Source organism: Lissotriton vulgaris, chromosome 6 (genome assembly GCF_964263255.1).
Source record: "Lissotriton vulgaris chromosome 6, aLisVul1.2, whole genome shotgun sequence".
NCBI classification, from domain to species: Eukaryota; Metazoa; Chordata; class Amphibia; order Caudata; family Salamandridae; genus Lissotriton; species Lissotriton vulgaris.
The window spans coordinates 1,096,895,253-1,096,914,120 of NC_141694.1; the positions used below are offsets into that span (position 1 = coordinate 1,096,895,253).

Sequence of the window (18,868 nt, forward strand, 5' to 3'; positions counted from 1 at the left end):
CCAAATTACTTTAGGTAATTTATTTTTGTGTGGGTTTGGTTTAGGCACAGTAAAATATAAAAAATATTACATTGAGTTTAGTGAAACAACAATGTTAATCTTTGCACAAATATCAACCTTTTTTTTCTACACTCACCGTTCAATTTGGCCCTTCAGCAAGATTATAAAACAGTAGTGTAATTTGGAATATTCAGCCATTACATGGAATGTAAAACCACAGTACACAGTTAATGCAGTTTAAGCCAAACATTTTAAAATCCACTCTATTTCAGTTTTTAGCATCATCCAGGAATTCACCAAACCCACTAGCGAAACCTCAGACATCAACCCCTCCCAGGACCTCGGCAACAAGCTTGGCTCCTACTTACATCTGAAAATCAAGGGCCTTTATGACGACTCCAATGACCAGACACCTGACTCGTAAACCCCCCACTACGCCAGCAACGTCAGCCAGCCTACCCTCTCCTACTGGACCCCAGTCACCATTGAAGACACCACATGAACCATGAAAAGCTTCCACTCAGGAGACCCCAAGGACCCCTGCCCCAGCACATCTTCCACAAAGCCGCCATCACCCCAGAACTACAACGCACTATCAATGTCACCTTCGAAACCGGCATCTTTCCCCACAACTGGAAATGCCCAGAAGTCAGACACCTACTCAAGAAACCCTCAGCAGATCTCACAGACCTCAAGAACTACCACCCCATCTCGCTCCTACACTTTGTGGCAAAAGTCGCTGAGAAGAGTGTCAGCATCCAACTAACGAAATTCATCGAAGATCACTCCATCCTCGACCCCTCCCAATTCGGATTCTGCAACAACCACAGCAGCAAGACCACTCTTCTCGCAACCACAGATGACATCCCCATCCTCGTCGACCAAGGCCACACCATAGCCCTGATCCTACTCAACCTCTCCGGAGCCTTCAACACCATCTCCCACCGCGCGCTCACTGCCAGACTCCACGAAGCTGGCATACAGGAAACCACCATCGACTGGCACCGTTCATTCCTCACCGACAGAACCCTAAGAATCAGACTTCCACCTTTCCTCTCCGAACCCACAGAAATCAACTGCAGAGTACCCCAAGGATTGTCACTCAGCCTCATCCTCTTCAACATTTACATGGCCCCCCCTCGCCGTCATCCTACGCCGATGACACCCAACTTATCCGCTCTCTCACCAAGGACCCCATCACCACCAGACTCAACTTCCAGGAAGGAATGAGGGACGTCGCATCCTGGATGAGCAGCAGCTGCCTGAAGCTCAACTCGGAGAGAAGACAGAGGTCCTTGTCTTTGGGACCTCCCCCTCTGCGTGGGACAACTCCTGGTGGCCCACTGCCCTTGACAGCCCCACCCCACGGACCACGCCTGAAACCTCGGCATCATAATCGACTCCTCCCTCAACCATGACCTGACAGGTCAATGCAGTCGCCGCCACCTGTTTCAACACCCTCCGCATCCTCTGAAAGACCTTCAAATGGACCCCCCATGAATCGACGAAGAAGGTCACCCACATACTCATAACCGGCAGAATGGACTACGGAAACCCCCTCTATGCCGGGATCAACAAGTCTCTACTCCACAAACTCCAGACCATACAGAACACCGCAGCCAGACTCGTCCTCGACATCCCCTGACACAAACACATCACCCAGCAACCGCATAACCTCCACTGGCTACCCTAACGAAAAAAGAGTAGCCTTCAAGATAATCACCCACGCCTACAAGTTCCTTCTCAACACCAAACCCCAATACCTCAACGACAGAATGTCCTTCCACGTACCCAAGGGTAACCTCCGATCTGCCGACCTCACCCTCGCCGAAACAAGCTGTTGATCGACATCAGGTGCGCGCCCACCCTGTACATCTTCAGGAAGACCCTCAAGACCTGGCTCTTCGACTGAACGGAGCAGCCCCCCCCCCAAGCGCCTTGAGACCGTCACAGGTGAGTAGCGTGCTTTAAAAAAAACCATGACTGATTGAGTTAAATATTGTATTAAGGTCAGATAAAAGCAATTATTCAATTTGGACCCAGTTCATGAGGGTTTTGCATTCACAATTAATGCCACATCCAGATTTATAAAATAAAGGATTATGGAAATATTCAAAGCGCAAACTATATTTATATCGATGACACATACTCGAGGGTTGTAGTAGTGAATTTGGACCCCTCAATATCGACCTACAACAATATCATGGACAGAATATTGAGGGACAAAATATGGAAAGTTAAGTTCATATAGGGAAGTATTCATTTACTTACTATTCCGAACTCCACTTCTTTTGTACCTTGAAGATGTATATTGCTAAGTAGCATATATGTGGAGTTAGATAGAGAAATCTATATTTACTTATTTGGCAATATTTCAGTTTCAATATTTTGTCCTTAATATTCTGTGCCATAGATATTCTGCGTTATATAATCAGGGTGCACACCGCACTAGAGTAAGGTATGTTTTTTTTTCTTTCTTGTCAATTTAGAATTAAGGAAGGGAACGGGTTTATTAAGGAGGGGCAGCAAAATGGAGAGAATAGGCAAAAACCTGTACGTGTGGGTACCAACCAGGGCGGGACAGATATTTGATTCCACCAGGTATTTCCCCGTTGGTTTGGGGCCCCTACTCTGTGAGTGTTTCTCAAGTCTGAAGCCCTCACTTGAAGGCTACAACATCCCACTGTAGCCACAGTACTCCTATTTTGTGGGCTGCGTTAATTTTCAAGAAATCTAAAGCTCTTGCAGGTGCATATAGAGAGTGAGGTCCTTGAGTTACTGAGGGGATATCCCTACACTACATTTGCATATCATAAATAAGATCCTAAATAGGATCCACTGAGCCACTACATTTTACAAGAGGCCTCTAATAGATGGTCCTTTTAGTGGAGGTTTGTGGTCAATCTGATGTCCACATTCTGGGCTATTTGTAGATTCCTCAAGAGATTTATTCGAAATGCTCAATCAATCAATCAATCAATCAATCCATCATTGTACTTATAAAGCGCGCTACTTACCCGTGAGGGTCTCAAGGCGCGGGGGGGGGGTGCTGCTACTGCTCGAAGAGCCAGGTCTTGAGGAGTCTTCTGAGGGTGAGCATGTCTTGGGTCTGTCATAGGTGGGTAGGGACGGTGTTCCAAGTTTTGGTGGCGAAGAAGGAGAAGGATCTGCAGCCGGAGGTCGTTTGTTGGATGCAGGGGACGTTGGCGAGGGCGAGGTTGGTGGAGCGGAGCTGGCAGGGGGGGGTGTAGAAGCTGAGTCTGCTGTTGAGGTAGGCTGGTCCAGAGTTGTGGAGTGCTTTGTGAGCATGGGTGAGCATATTGAAGGTAATCCTCTTGTCCACTGGGAGCCAGTGTAGGTCTCTCAGGTGGGGGGTGATGTGGCTGCGGCGGGGGACGTTGAGGATCAGTCGGACTGAGGTGTTTTGGATGTGTTGCAGTCGTCGCAGGTGTTTGACCGGGGTTCCTGCGTAGAGTGCATTGCCATAGTCCAACCTGCTGCTGACGAGGGCCTCTGTCACCATTCTTCTTGTCTGGGTGGGGATCCACTTGTAGATCCTGGGGAGCATGCGGAGGGTGTTGTAGAAGGAGGAGGAGACGACGTTGTCCTGTTTCGACATGGAGAGGGAGGAGTTGAGGATGATTCCTAGGTTGCGTGCATGGTCGGTGGGTGTCGGTGCTGTTCCCAGTGTGGTCGGCCACTAGGAGTCGTCCCAGGCGCCGGGGGTGGATCCGAGGATGAGGACCTCTGTCTTGTCCAAGTTCAGCTTTAGTCGGCAGCCTCTCATCCATTCGGAGACAGCCTTCATTCCCTCATGGAGGTTGATTTTGGCGGTGTGCAGGTCCTTGGTGAGTGAGAGGATGAGCTGGGTGTCGTCGGCGTAGGAGACGATGTTGAGGTCGTGTTGGCGGGCGACGTGAGCCAGGGGGGCCATGTAGATGTTGAACAGCGTCGGGCTGAGGGATGAGCCCTGGGGTACACCGCAGATGATGTCGGTGGCTTCGGAGCGGAAGGGGGGGGAGGCAGACGCTCTGGGTTCTGCCGGAGAGGAAGGATGTGGTCCAGTCCAGGGCCTTCTCTTGGATTCCGGCTTCTTGGAGGCGTGTTTTTAGTGTGCAGTGGTAGACCATGTCGAAGGCGGCTGACAGGTCCAGGAGGATGAGGGCTGATGGTTCGCCGTTGTCTAGTTGGATCCTGATGTCGTCTGTGGCGGCGATGAGGGCTGTCTCAGTGCTGTGGTTTTTTCGGAATCCGTACTGGGATGGGTCTAGGATGTTGTTGTCCTCGAGGTAGTGGGTCAGTTGTGTGTTGATGATTTTCTGGATGACCTTCGCCGGAAACGGGAGGAGGGAGATGGGCCGGAAAATCTTGAGGTCTTTGAGGTCCGCCTTGGGCTTCTTGAGAAGGGCGTTGATTTCGGCGTGCTTCCAGATTTCCGGGAAAGTAGCTGTCTTGAAGGAGATGTTGATTACTTTCCGTAGTTGGGGTGCGATGGCTGCGTCTGCTTTTTTGAATATGTGGTGTGGGCAGGGGTCGGACGGTGATCCTGAGTGGATGGAGCTCATGATATTGTGTGTTTAGTCGTTGTTGACGTTGGTCCAGGAGGTCAGGTGGTTGATGCGGGTGGTGGTGACACTCTTGGCATTTTCCACCCTGGAATGGTTTAAGAACCTTATGATAACATGACAAAGTTAAGAGCAGGACTGTATCAATAATGCATCTTTGCCAGAATCATCTGGAAAAAAATACTTTTGTAAGCAGCTTCTAACTGTGGAGTTACTTAAAGGGTTATGTTGATTAGCACTCCCAATGTTTTACTTAGCTTACTGGAGTGACTAAGTGTTTGAGGGTGTGAGGAAAATGAGAGTCATTTAGGCTCTTGCAGATGCCCATCATCTCTTTCAGCAGCGGCCATTGACTCCACTTGCCTTGCAATAACCTGGGAGGGCACATAAGTTGAGGCTAAGAACATAAGTTGAGGCTAAGAAACATAACATTGAAAAACATCTCACAATGTATTGATGAGCGCACTCATTGCTAGCACCAAATGTGTGGAAAGCTGTGTCCAAAATTTAAGCCAGGAGGAGACTGGCTAAGTGATAAAAAATGTAAGCCATATTTATATACTTTAGTGGTGCAGAGCAGCTCAGCAAGTCAACTTTCTGTGCTGCCTGCGTCACAAGGAAAGGGATGGAATGTGCCGTAGTTATCCAATATGACAAATTCCTGTCCTTTTCCCTTGCGCTGGTGCTATTTTGCCACACTAGTGCCAACACAGGCACCATGGTTCAAGGGTGGCTGTGTTGTAGGCAGGATTGTTTTGTGCAGGAAGGGGCGCCTTACTGCCCACAAAGAATTCTGATAGGCTTTTTCCTCTTTCTAGAAAGAGGAAATAATGAGGAGAAATTCTCTTTGTTACACCTCCCCTGTGGAGGCAAATTATTTAGGCGCATTCCCAGGTTTACAGGGTCTTGTAAATCTGAGAATGCATCAAAAACAATGGGAGATGCGTGGGAACAACCACTCATTGCCCACTGAATGCCTACCTAGGGCACAGTAACACAATGCAGCTATTGGCACTGCATTGAGGACTCCATATTTTTAGAACAACACAAAGTGGCTTTGCATGGCTTAAAAAATATAGCTTAAGGTTTGAATTGCTCTTGCACTACGTTGCATGGTGCAAGAGCGACACATACTGAGTCATAAATATGGGCCTTAGCTTTGAAATTAACATGGGTTTTCCTTTTGGGGAATCCGGTCATTATACAGATCTGGCAATGGAGAGAGCAGCTGGACCTGAGTAATCCTTGTGCGACAGGACTCCGGCGGTGCCCGGCGGACGTGAGCCTGCATCTCCCTCCCTCCACCCCCATGAGTCAACCAAGACGCGCCTAACTCTGTAGCTGCGGTGTTTCGGGCTGGGAGTGTGGCCTGCTGCCCATCCGGAGGCTTCAGAAACAGGAGGCTAAAGAGTGAGGTAGGGGTAGTGTCCTGGGGGTACGGACATCGGCCCGCACTGGAGTGGACCTGATCAGAGTTAGCTGCTGCCATGCTGAAGCTGCTGCCCACGTGAGGGCTGGTTATCTCATCCTGCCAAACAACACATACACTAAAGGAATTCTGGGTCTGGTGCCCCTTTCCTTAGACTGGGACACTGTGGGACAAAGCCCGGAGTAAACAGACTTATAACCGGTTTGGCAGTCTGGTGGGGAGTGTGCTACCTGGGATTAGCCCTTCCTCAAACAGCGTGTTGTCACCTGTTGTGCGGACAGAACACAGGTTGACCCCGGAGTCCTCCCCATGCGTGGGGGCCTGCAAACTAGAAACACAGTGCAAAGCGGGAGGAGGGGCACCTGGGAGTGTGCTGAGTCCGCTTGCTGCTGCACTGAATAACACCTGTATCTCAATATTTGCAGGAGAATGCGAGTTGATTCATCCCCCATTTTCATCTATGTGCCTGCCAGTAGCTTCCTTCCAGAAAGGTGTGTGGTGTCATTGTTATACATGTGGCTGCTGGTAGAGGCCTTATGGGGAAAGATAAGGTGGCTAGGTCCACACAGTCCAACAAAATTGACAATTACACACAGATCGTTCCACCAGCGGGGACCATTGGAGAAATAAGTACTTCAACAACTGAGTAACCACCAACGCCAGTTCAAACAAAAGACCTCACCCACCCTGTCTGATCTCATGGCAGCCATACAGGGTACTCGTATGTAACTAGTCACTGAAATAGACTCTGTGGACATTGATTTCAACCTGTTGTGTGCATACCTGCGTGGAGTGGCAGACCATGTGACTTAAGCAAAGGGTATTGTGTCAGACCTGCAGATGAAGGTAGCGTCCCTCTACGAGATGGTATCCTGTCTCCAAAAAATTGATTATCCACCTGGAGGACGGTATCGAAGAAGCGGAGAGTCACTCAAGAAGGAATAACCTCCGTTTTGGTGGATTTTTGGAAAGAGTAGAGGGACAGTTAGTGGAGCTGTTCCTTGAAGAATGGATCAGTGAGTTCATGGGCCCACAGTCTCTATCTATGTTTTTCATGGTGGAACGAGTGCACCAAGCAGTGGTGCTGCCTCCCCATCCTGGTGCCCTGCCAAGAGCCATGTTTGCCTGGATTTTTGATTATAGAGACAGAGGCGCAATACTGCAGCTCATTTGTGCAAAGGACTCACTAAACTATGAGGGTCATCCAATCTCTGTGTTCCCAGACTACACCATGAAGGTCCAGGACCAACATACAACTCAAGGGCGGGAGCGGAGTGAGAGCGTGTCCACATGGACACATGGGGCAAATTCAGAATCCCCAATTATAGTTAAAGAACAAATAGAATCCACCCTCGTATGATAGGCGATGAAAGAAAACAGGTTCTGGAGTTTCATGTGTTTCCTACATTGGTGGGAAGCACTTAGTGTTTTTAAATACCCCTCACACACCAAAAGGCCCCATGGTGTCATGCTTCATCATAGGGGTCTTCGCGTCCCTCTATGGAACGCGGTGTGCTACTAACCAAAGAATACGCGGGAGCGCTGATGTCATCGCTATGTGTGGTGTATGAGGGTAGTGAGCGGTGAGTGTTAAAAAATACCTGGCAAGTGAGGACTAAAAAGAGTTTTAATATTCCTCCGTGCTGGTATTGTTAAAATGGTGTGATGGAGGTTTCTTGTGTATTTAATATACATAACCTCCTGCGTGCATCAACATGTTTCAAAGCGTAAAGCTTCTTCTTCAGGATGGGTGCACAGATCCCTACCCTACTCACATGTCTCAACATAAATAGTATTATGTATTGACTGGTCACTCATTCCGTGGCATTGAACCAGAGGTTGGTTAGTTTTAATCATAGTTCTAATCATAAAGACTGCCACGAGGATAGCGCAAGAATTAAAAACTGACATTAAAAAACTGGAGGTAGGAGGAGCCTAGCTGGCAACCGTAATGGCCGCCTGAACCCTCGGCTCCGCCGACTACTCTGCTTCCCTACCGAGCCGCTCTTCCTCCTGTGAGCCATCCTGTCTTCGTGAGGCGGTATCGGTCTTGGGAAGCGACGCCGGTTCCAGCGATGTGCTCCCAGTCGGTCTTCCTGCGGTAGAAGTGTCTGAACGTCCTTGCTCTCTTGCTGGTGTTTGCCGACGGGGACGGTCCTTTGTTCTCGGAGGCGGCCGTTTTGCTCCAGATACCTTCGGCCATTGAGAGCGTGACGGAGACGGCCGGCGGGACGCGGCAGCTGTTCGAGATTTCCCGCAGCAGCGCGACACTTCTCCATCGGCTGCCCACGCTTCCACGACTCCATCGCCCCATTGCAACAATTGTATCCGCTTCCCCGGATGCCTCCGTCAGACCATTGTCTTCCAGTGACTTGAAGGGGGCCATTTTGAGAGGAGTGCTCGGAGCTGGTAACTGTTGCGGGCACTTGTTGCAATCGCCGCTGTCCTGCCACTGTGCATGGCGCTGGAGTGAGGGGTGCTACCCCGGTCCCCTCGCACTGGCTGAACTCGCCAGAGTACCGGTGTGGTGATCGGCTGCTGGGAATATATGCTGGCGGTTGGGCACGGGGATTGCACCTCGTCTGTGAGCCCCGGGTTCAGGGAGCTGCTTCATCATTCTCGCTCGAGATGCCCTTCCATATCGGAGATGTCCTGAGTGCCCTGGACGACTTGCGGGCTTCCCTGTGTTGCGATGCCCGGGACCTGGGTGGCCGATTAGACGCCATTCTGCCCCCGCACTTCTCGACTGGCCGAATTGGTGTTAGCGTGCAGGGCACTTCGCCACACCCTGGGTTCGACTGCTGCGAGCTGCCTCTCCAGAGTTGCATGGAGGTGTTGAAGGTGGGAGAGCCGCTCCCCATCGCCACAATGCCTGCCACAACAGTTGAGGAAAGTATACTTCCTGGCCCTGCATCGACGCTGGGGAGTCGCCCCTGGACGCCATGTTTGGTGCCTCCTTTGGGAACTGGTGGAATGTCTGGCGCTCCTATTCTGGGCATGCTGCTTACGCCTTGGTTGTTCGCAGCCGGAGGATTACTGCTGTGCGCTGCTTCGTTTGGTACACTTGTGGCTCAAATGGCTCTATAAGGGATGGACATTGCTGGACGGTGCCTTGTTTCGCATTGGTCATCCCGGCTGCCTCTCCTGTTCCACAAGGCTTCTCCACTATTATACCTCACTGGAACACTGGACCGCAAGGGACAAGGTTGATGTTTGCGGATTGCATTGCCTAGACTGCTAGGGATAGACGGGGGAGCTGAATGTTGGCTGTGTGTCGAATAGGGGTCGGGGTGAGGCGGCCGATGCTGTACATGATGGGTGTTACGGAAATATACGATCGGCCCTCCTCCGGTAATTCTATGGGAGTTTTAGATTGGGATATTCCTTTCTTACTCTCTATATTTCAGGTCTTATTGTAATTTTTCTTCTTTTTCTCCTCTTTTTCTTCCTTGTTCTATATTTCGGGTTTATTGGGCGACAGACACACTGCTGGGGGGGGGGGGGGGGGGGGTAGGCCGTAGCCTCTGCATGCGTGTAGGGTGGGGGGTTGGGGGATGGGTTTTTAGTTTCCTGGTTTCAGTTTCTATGGTGCCTTGTTTTTTCTTCGTTTCGTTTCTTCTTCTTTATTCTGTCTTGGGTCCGTGTTTGGGACTGTTAGCGGGCGGGTGATGGTGGACATTGGCTAGGTTGTTAGGTCTTATACCCCTGCTGCACACACTTTGAGCCGCCATGCCGCCTGGGGGGACTTGTCTTTTGGGTTGTTGGACTGCGTGGTGAATTTGTCGCTAAGGTCATGTTACGCCTACACAGACTCTGCTTTCTTAGTCTTTGGTTTATAATTTAAAATTAAACAACGGAAAAGTCGAACTTTAATAGCTGCAACAAAAAAACCATTTAAAATTAACCTTCATTGCTCCTGAGACATGGTATCACGACGATTTACAGTGTAACTTTTAAATGCTTGTTTATGGTAATAATGTGTTACTGTGTCGCCGTATTGCATGCGCCTGTGCTTTAACAGTATCCGTGGCTGGCCTGATGGTTGTGGGCCCGTATTTGTTCTTTTCCAAATGCACAATAAAGGTTTTCAAAAATTAAAAAAAAAAACAAAAAAAAAAACTGGAGGTACAACTGAAGTCCTACCAGTCCCACGCTGTCCTAAAGAAATGCCTTGAGGAACTTAACCAGCAAATGACAGAATTTGAAGTGACTCTCAAGCAAAGTAAATTCAACAAACTTAACCCTTTCGATGCTGATGACGAGCTCAGCTCGTCATGATGCACAGTTGAGCTGTGCTGATGACGAGCTGAGCTCGTCATGAATACATAGTAGGAGCAATTTCCAGCACAGGGGGGGAAAACGCCTAGCAGCCAAGGTGTTAAAAAGGACAATGAACGTTTTACCCATGAGAGAGCTTACCCCTACACCAGAGATGATTACGTACAAAAGGATTATAACAGTGACCAGGATAGCGACTCTTCTGACAATAGTTCCAACAGGTCCAATTCCATTAGGAAGAATTCCTTCAGGAACCAGAGAGTAGGCCAACAGTACCAAAGACCATATAATCCCAGACGGAGAGGATGGGGTGGATACCAGGGCCCCGCTGCCTTTCAACAATACCAATAAGGACCCATGTCTATGGGGGGGGCCCTCTTCAACAATGGGCACCCGATTACGATTACAACTTTTACGGGCCACCACCTTTTTTAGGATTACGCCATGAACCCTGAGGGGTTTTTAAAAAACACTAAGTGTTTCCCACCAATGTAGGAAACACATGCAACTCCAGGACCTGTTTTCTTTCTTCGCCTATCATACGAGGGTGGATCTTTAGGTACAGGAACAACAAACTTTTTAAGCTGTCAAGTGAAGGCTTTGAGACCATACCCTTCGCTATAGTCTGATGTTCCCAGCAAAACTCAGAGTAATACACCAAAGAAAGGTACCAGGGCCGGACTGGCAATAGCAGGCATCAGGCGTTTCCCCGGTGGGCCGCTAGGGTGGGGACCGGTTTTGGGCCCCTGGGGGTCCGTTTTTTGTAACCGGGGGTCAGTAATATCGGCCCCCGGTAACAAAATCAGCTGAAACCGGCCTTTGCAAACTGCTCGGGTGCACTCCCCCTCACCCCAGGGGGGGGGAGGACAGCTGAGCAGTTTGCCAGGGCTGGTTTCTGTTCCCAGTCCGGCCCTGAAAGGTACGCTTCATCACCTCGGCTGCTGCGGCATCGGACTGAGAGGACACGATCCAGGGTCCTGTCTCCCAATCCTCTGGGGTTATGAACCCTCGTCGCCAGGTGCAAATCCTCACGCCAGAGACGCCGAGCTGCAAAGCCTGCGCGAATTGGTTTACAAATGGATCGGGGTCACTTTGAGGTCTGCTCGGATGGAACACTGCTTGACACAAATGCCCGGCCAATAACCTTAAATGATCAAGAGGACAGACATAGCGCCCGGAGTACCACTCTTCTAGCACAGATGATGGCCTCTCCTAGTTCTCCTTCTCTCTACTACATCAGGATACATGGATCGGGGCTCTGATGAATGGCGATATGGACAGGACTGCCTACAGACATTTGTATAATTAAGTTTTATATTTACTGACCCCTGATCTGGTATGATATGGTGAATTTAGGTGCTGAGACAGAATATCAAGTTGGAAATGTCGACTGACACACATCTCGAGCTGGAAATATCGTGATTCAGAAATATCGACAGCAAGAATATTGTGGTCCAGAATATCGAATATAAGGTAAGAAATAGAGTTTTAAAAATATAGAAGTCATTAATATTGTTTGCTAAAATATAGATGTTTAAAATTTAGATTTTTTAAATAGTGTTATGTATTTTAGTTTATATGTGTTACATTTTTAGTAGTTAGGAATTTTATTTTAATGAAATTTTGCATTTTTTTAGTTTCGTAGTGGGTTGTGGGTTTATCGGGGGGTAGTAATTTAATTATAATAAATTAATGATTTTTATTTTTTTATTTAATTTAGATTTTATAGCGTTAACTGTGGGAAGTAATTTATTTATAATTAATTATTAATTGGTTGTTAATATTATTAATTAATTAATACCTAATTATGGTAATTGTGTAATTTGTTTAGGTACGGGTTGTGGGGTTTATACCGGTAACGGGTGGGAAGTAATTTATTTTTGATTAATTGATAATTAGTTGTTAATTTATATTTATTAATTGGTTGAAAATTATTTATGGAAATTGTGTTATTAATTTTAGGTGCGGGTTGTGCGATTTATTGGGAAAAGGGTGGGAAGTGATTTATGTTTAATGAATTATTAATTAGTTGTTAATTTATATTAACTAATTAATTGATAGTTAATTGTGGTAATTATGTGATTTTCTTTTAAGTGTGAGTTGTGGGGTTTATGGGGTAAAGGGTGGGAAGTAATTATGTTCAATTCATTAATAATTCATTAATAATTAGTGCTAATTAATATTTAATTAATTGAAAATTAAATATGGAATTTGTGTAATTACTTTTATGTGTGGGGTGTGGGATTTATACGGGTAAAGGGTGGAAAGTAATTTTGATTGACTTAAAAATGAGTTGGTCATTAATATTAATTAATTAGTTTATATTTAATTAGGGTATTTGTTCATTTTTTATATGTGGGTTTTATTGTTATAGGGGTACAGTGTGGGGAGTAAATTATTTTTACAGTTTAATTTTAGCTGTGGGTTGTGGGGATTATAGGGGTGACAGGTGGAACGTTAAATCATTTTTAAGAGTTTTAATTTGTTTTAACTATTAATATTTCTTTGATTGGTAATTAAATATGTTAGTTGAGGAAATACATATTTGTTTTAATTTAGATTTGGGTTGTGAATTGTGTGGTGTTATAGGGTAGGAAATAAAGAAAATTTTAATTTATTTAATAATTAATGTTTTTGTTTCTAAATACTTTTTAATTAAAAATATGTATTTGTTTGAAAATTCTTCTTTATTATATTTACTATAATATTTATAGGTATTTGTTATATGTATTTAATGTTAATTGATGAAATAAACACTAAAGATTGAAACAAGAACAACACATTGAATGGAGTATTATTGTCTATAAATATACCAGAAGAGAACCAAGGAGGTTCTAGTAAAAGTGTGCACAACATTACCACCTAGCCAGCGGGATTGTCCGCTGACTCCAAATTTTTCACATGTTTTCAAAGTGTTTCCAGACTAAACACTGGGTTAATGCTGCACAATAACGAACTGAATAAATAAGAAAAGAATATTAAAAATCGAGTGCTAGATGGACTCTTTAAGGATTTAGTGTTATAGGGTAGGAAATAAAGAAAAATTTAATTTATTTAATAATTAATGTTTTTGTTTCTAAATACTTTTTAATTAAAAATATGTATTTGTTTGGAAATTCTTCTTTATTATATTTACTATAATATTTGTAGGTATTTGTTATATGTATTTAATGTTATATTATGTTTCCTAAATTTTTTAATATTGAATGTATTTGTATTAGAATTTGTAACATATTTATATCTTTTTTTAATTTATTTTGTTTTTTAAATATTTTTATTGTTAAAATTGTGTTTGTTTTTAATTTTGAACTGACTGGAGTGAGAATATGAATTGTTACTCCTCTGCAATCCAACACTTTCCCTACTGTTGCACTCACAGGAGTGGGAATAGTAAATTTTACCCCTCCGCTGTCCAACACTTTCTCTACTGTTGCACTCACAGGAGTGGGAATAGTAATTTTTACGCCTCCGCTATCCAACACTTTCCCTACTGTTGCACTCACTGGAGTGGGAATAATCATTTTTACCCCTCCGCTATCCAACACTTTCCCTACTGTTGCACTCACTGGAGTGGGAATAGTAATTTTTACCCCTCCGCTATCCAACACTTTCCCTACTGTCGCACTCACTGGAGTGGGAATAATCATTTTTACCCCACAGCTATCCAACACTTTCCCTACTGTTGCACTCACTGGAGTGGGAATAGTAATTTTTACCCCTCCGCAGTCCAACAGTTTCCCTACTGTTGCACTCACTGGAGTGGGAATAGTAATTTTTACCCCTCCGCTATCCAACACTTTCCCTACTGTCGCACTCACTGGAGTGGGAATAATCATTTTTACCCCACAGCTATCCAACACTTTCCCTACTGTTGCACTCACTGGAGTGGGAATAGTAATTTTTACCCCTCCGCTATCCAACACTTTCCCTACTGTCGCACTCACTGGAGTGGGAATAATCATTTTTACCCCACAGCTATCCAACACTTTCCCTACTGTTGCACTCACTGGAGTGGGAATAGTAATTTTTACCCCTCCGCAGTCCAACAGTTTCCCTACTGTTGTATATTTTTAAATTTATAATAAATCTACTTTATTTTTTATCTTAATTTCATTATTTAACATAGTTAATATTTATTTTACTATGTATATATATATATATATATATATATATATATATATATATATATATATATATATATATATATATATAATCTACTGGCTATCGCCAGTAGGTATATATAGTTAGGATTTATTCCCTATGGGATTTTTGAAAATTCTATGTCTAATAACTTTGGCGTTTGTGGACGGAATCGGCTGAAATTTTCAGGAAAATGGCACATTTTGTTTCTGAGCAGCCCTTGAAAATTTGGGGGGGTTTTGTCGAGGGGGGGCCGAGAAAAAAGGGGGGTCCCAAAACGCGTTTTTCCATGTTAATTTCCATAGGGCGGTTGGACTCACTTTTAGCTCGAACGGCTGAATGGATTTGCACGAAACTTGGCAAAATTGTAGGGACTGTTAGCCCGGTGTGCCTTTGCTAGGTCTCAATATATGTGCTCCAGTAGTTTTTGAGAAATTAACGTTTAAAACAAGATATATATCTGTAACAGCGCTCCAGGCTGCGCTCCGGTTCGCTTACTTTTCGCGAAACGGAACTTTGAGCGCAGAAAGCTGATTGGCTCTCCGGTGTCTGTCAACATTCTAAACAGTCCGGAGCGGCCGCCATCTTATCTCTCGGTAGGATCGAGAGAGAAGAAGAGGTGAAAAACGAAGGGGGAATTTAATGAAAGGGGGCAAGGTAGACCCCTCTTGACCCCCTAGGAATGATGTTGGGGTTATTAAAGGGTCCCGTGGGGAAAATAAAAAAAAATGATTTTTCACGGTAGAAGCGCTTCACGGGCCGCGAACTGGGCCACAAACTGGTAGCGAAACGAGAATTCGCCATTTTGTGCTTCGTTTTAATTAAATTACTAGGTATAAGGGGGTGCGGGAGACGTATCCTAATCCCCTATGTTTCATGAGGGTGGCTGAGGAGGCTCATATATGTTGATACATCTCTTCCAGCGGCTGTCCGTGAGCTCCGTCGTGGCCATTCCACGAGCAGACATGGCAGCCGCTCCCCACCAGAAGCCTGCGGGAGTCGGGGGCCCCCAAGACTTTTGTAGAATCTTCACGGCTGAGGGGACGCTTTCGAGAATGGGACCCAAGCCCTATCAGGGAAGCGTCCGAGTTCAAAGGTGTCCCAGGGCCATTTTAGTGGACCAGGCCCAAAACCGAAGAGCCGGCCGCCATTTTGAGAGTCCTGTGGCAGCCGCCTATCGCTGCACTGCAAGAGCGGGAGCAACTCAACTACATGGTGAGCGAGACGCTGTAGTCGCAAGAGCGGGCGGTAAACAGCTGAATGGCGGAAGAGGCACAGTGTAGCAAAAGGGGGCGGAATGGCAACTGAAACGGTAAAGGGGCGCCCCACTACAGCGTGTCTTCAGGTCAAACGGATTGTGGGACAAGGTCCAGAATAGAAGAGTCATCAAAAGGCAAAAAGTTCCGCCGGACCCCGGGAGCCGGCCGCCTATGTCGGGGGCGATCTCAGGCTACACCAGTGCTATAAGACTTGGGGAGGGGGTCGGAGCCAAGCGTCTTCTCCGAGTCCATGGCCATCACACCGCCCCTCGGGGGCCTCCGTCAAGCTGTTTAGGAAGGTAACATATCACATTGTTTTCAAATGCAGTCAGGTCCACAAACGACACTCACTTACTTTGAGAATAGTGAAGCTGCAGTAGGTGGAAATAAGCTTCAGACAGTGTTACAAGCGCTGCTCAGAACTCTGAACTATGGCACCCAACATCCAGAACTTATGCCATTTGAGAATGGCAGTGACATTGAAGCAACTCAGGGACCAAAACCATTAACGTACTTTCACGTATGAAAATCTTACTTGGGGAGGGGGCAGGAGCGAAGCGCCCCCTCCCAGTCCGCGCCACCACACCGTATGTTGAAAATCTGAAGCCATCGTTCTACAAAGTCAACCAACCTTGGATTGAAAAATCTAGAAAAATGTACAAACTGAAAACCAGTTTTGGTCTGCATAGCATCAGTAGCAACGCTTGCTATCAGAGTGCATGAGTTTCATGCTCGATCGATTGAGCTAGCCGGATCGGGCAATAAAAAGTATAAAATAGTTATGTAAATAGTTATTTAATAAAATGTTTTACCCTGTTTCTTTGCTGGTGTGTTGTCTATATTTTTAATATTTGCATAGGGTTTGTCGTTATTTTGGGTGGGGTGGGTGATGGAGTCGAGCTGTCTTGCAGCCCTCATGGTGTGGAGCTCAGTTCATCTCACTATTTTCGTATTTCTCATGAAGGGTTGTTCCTAATATTTCTATTTTAGCGAGGTCAAAAAGAGATCCAATTAGTGGCCTACTGATTTTGCTCGATTACTTTTATTTTTTTACACGATTTTTCACTATCTGCAAAGACTAAACAGAGTATTGTGACTTTGTGCTTGTTTGTAAATAGAGAATGATCCAAAGAGAACCAATTCTAAAACAGTAAATGCTTGGATAACAATCAATCAAATGGAGAGACAAGCAGGCACGACGGATTACAACGGGGGCAAAGGCCTGCGTTAACTACCGTTCACTATCTGCAAAGAGAGAGTACTACTAAGAGAAAAGAGGGGAGGGGGGGGGTGCAGCGTTCAAAGCACATCAGCGTGCATAAATACGAAAATGTTTTTATCTATCACGTACTTGACATTTTAAAGCTTTTCATATTTGCTATTAAAAAACCATTGAAATTCACTGAAAAAACCATAGGTTATAGTCGATATATAGTTAGGAATTTGCATTTACAAAACCTTGAAAATTCAATGAAAAAACCATTGGTTTTAGGCCATATATAGTTAGGGATTTGCATTTACAAAACCTTATTTTACTCGCATAAAACCATTGAAATTCCATATATAGTTAGATGCGCTAACTATATATCGCGCACCCGCAATCCACTGCTGATGATGTCACATATTACATCATTCATGACATGGTCAGTGACATCACTGATGACATCACTGATGACAACTCAAATGACATCACTGATGACATCTCAAATGACATCACTGATGACAACTCAAATGACAACTCAAATGACATCACTGACAACATCACAGATGACATCATTCATGTGTTAATACGATGAACCTCTACAGACTCTGATATATCCTTAGATACACTCAGTGAAAACAGACACTCCCAGACTGTCACTCATTCATGGAGTTACTCATACACCTAGACAGTCATGCAAAGAATCAAACACACCTCCAATTCCTCAACTATACAGTTATACACACCTTACTTATTGAAACATATTCTAACACATATTTACTCTCTTATACAATCCTTGATACATGTTCACAATGATCTATACAGCCACTCACACATTCACTGGCTCTTATGCACAGTTATTTATATATGTTAACTCTCACATGTACTGTGTTTTACATATGTACTTACTTTGACATGTAGCACTGAGATATCCATTCACTCACCAATACACTCATGCACACAGTCAACCGCCCATATAGCTGTTTCCACATGCACTCTTGAACTCATACACCTAGTGAATCAACTGCTTACACATCTATGCACAGAGTCACACACCTCCCAGCCACCCACACACATACTCAGTCTCCCATACAAATACTTGAGCAACCAATCAATAACCCATATAGTTATTCATATAGCTACTGATCAACACATGCAGCAGTTTACAGAACAACAGATATAATGATGCACAAATTAATACAGTTTAATCACTAACCCATGCACTCAGTGAGACACATTAAATCACTCCCTCATACAATCAGTCATGCACCTACTAAATCCTTCATCCAGACACTTATACATCCACTCATTCTTCAATATGTAAGACATATTTTAACTTTACAGAAACATACAGTCACTGGATGATGTCATCAGTGATGTCATCAGTGATGTCACTGACCATGTCATGAATGATGTAATATGTGACATCATCAGCAGTGGATTGCGAGTGCGCGATATATAGTTAGCGCATCTAACTATATATGGAATTTCAATGGTTTTATGCGAGTAAAATAAGGTTTTGTAAATGCAAATCCCTAACTATATATGGCCTAAAACCAATGGTTTTTTCATTGAATATATATATATATATATATATATATATATAATTCGATATTTTTTACAACTATATTTTTTACATCAATATTTTTGTACTTACCTGTTTAAGTAAAGAGAGTCGATATTTTAGCATTCTATAGTTTTTGCATCGATATTTTTTACTTCTATATTTTTAACATTGATATTTTGTCAGTGAACCGTGAATTTATTTTTGTTGTGTTGGTGGGTTGTGGGGTGGGACCCGGTGTTCGGCCCTCTGGCTCCCAGGGTTTACTACCTGGGGCAAGTAACTAATATGTTTTGGGGCGTACTATGCTTGTTTTCTTCCTTCTTACGATAATGTATTGTAATGCACAGACTGTACATGTAGGGTCCAGGGGTTGTATGACTGTGACCCGGTTGCAGCGTTGCTATCTTGATATGTTTCTGAACACAGAAC

At 44.9% G+C, this 18,868-nt stretch overlaps 1 protein-coding gene across 1 annotated transcript in view; it reads left to right on the forward strand.

Moving 5' to 3' along the window:
• The window catches only part of LOC147708470 (solute carrier family 22 member 2-like), a 545,897-nt gene that overhangs the window by 508,628 nt on the left and 18,401 nt on the right, over positions 1–18,868 (forward strand). The gene's annotated exons all lie outside the window — the stretch shown is intronic.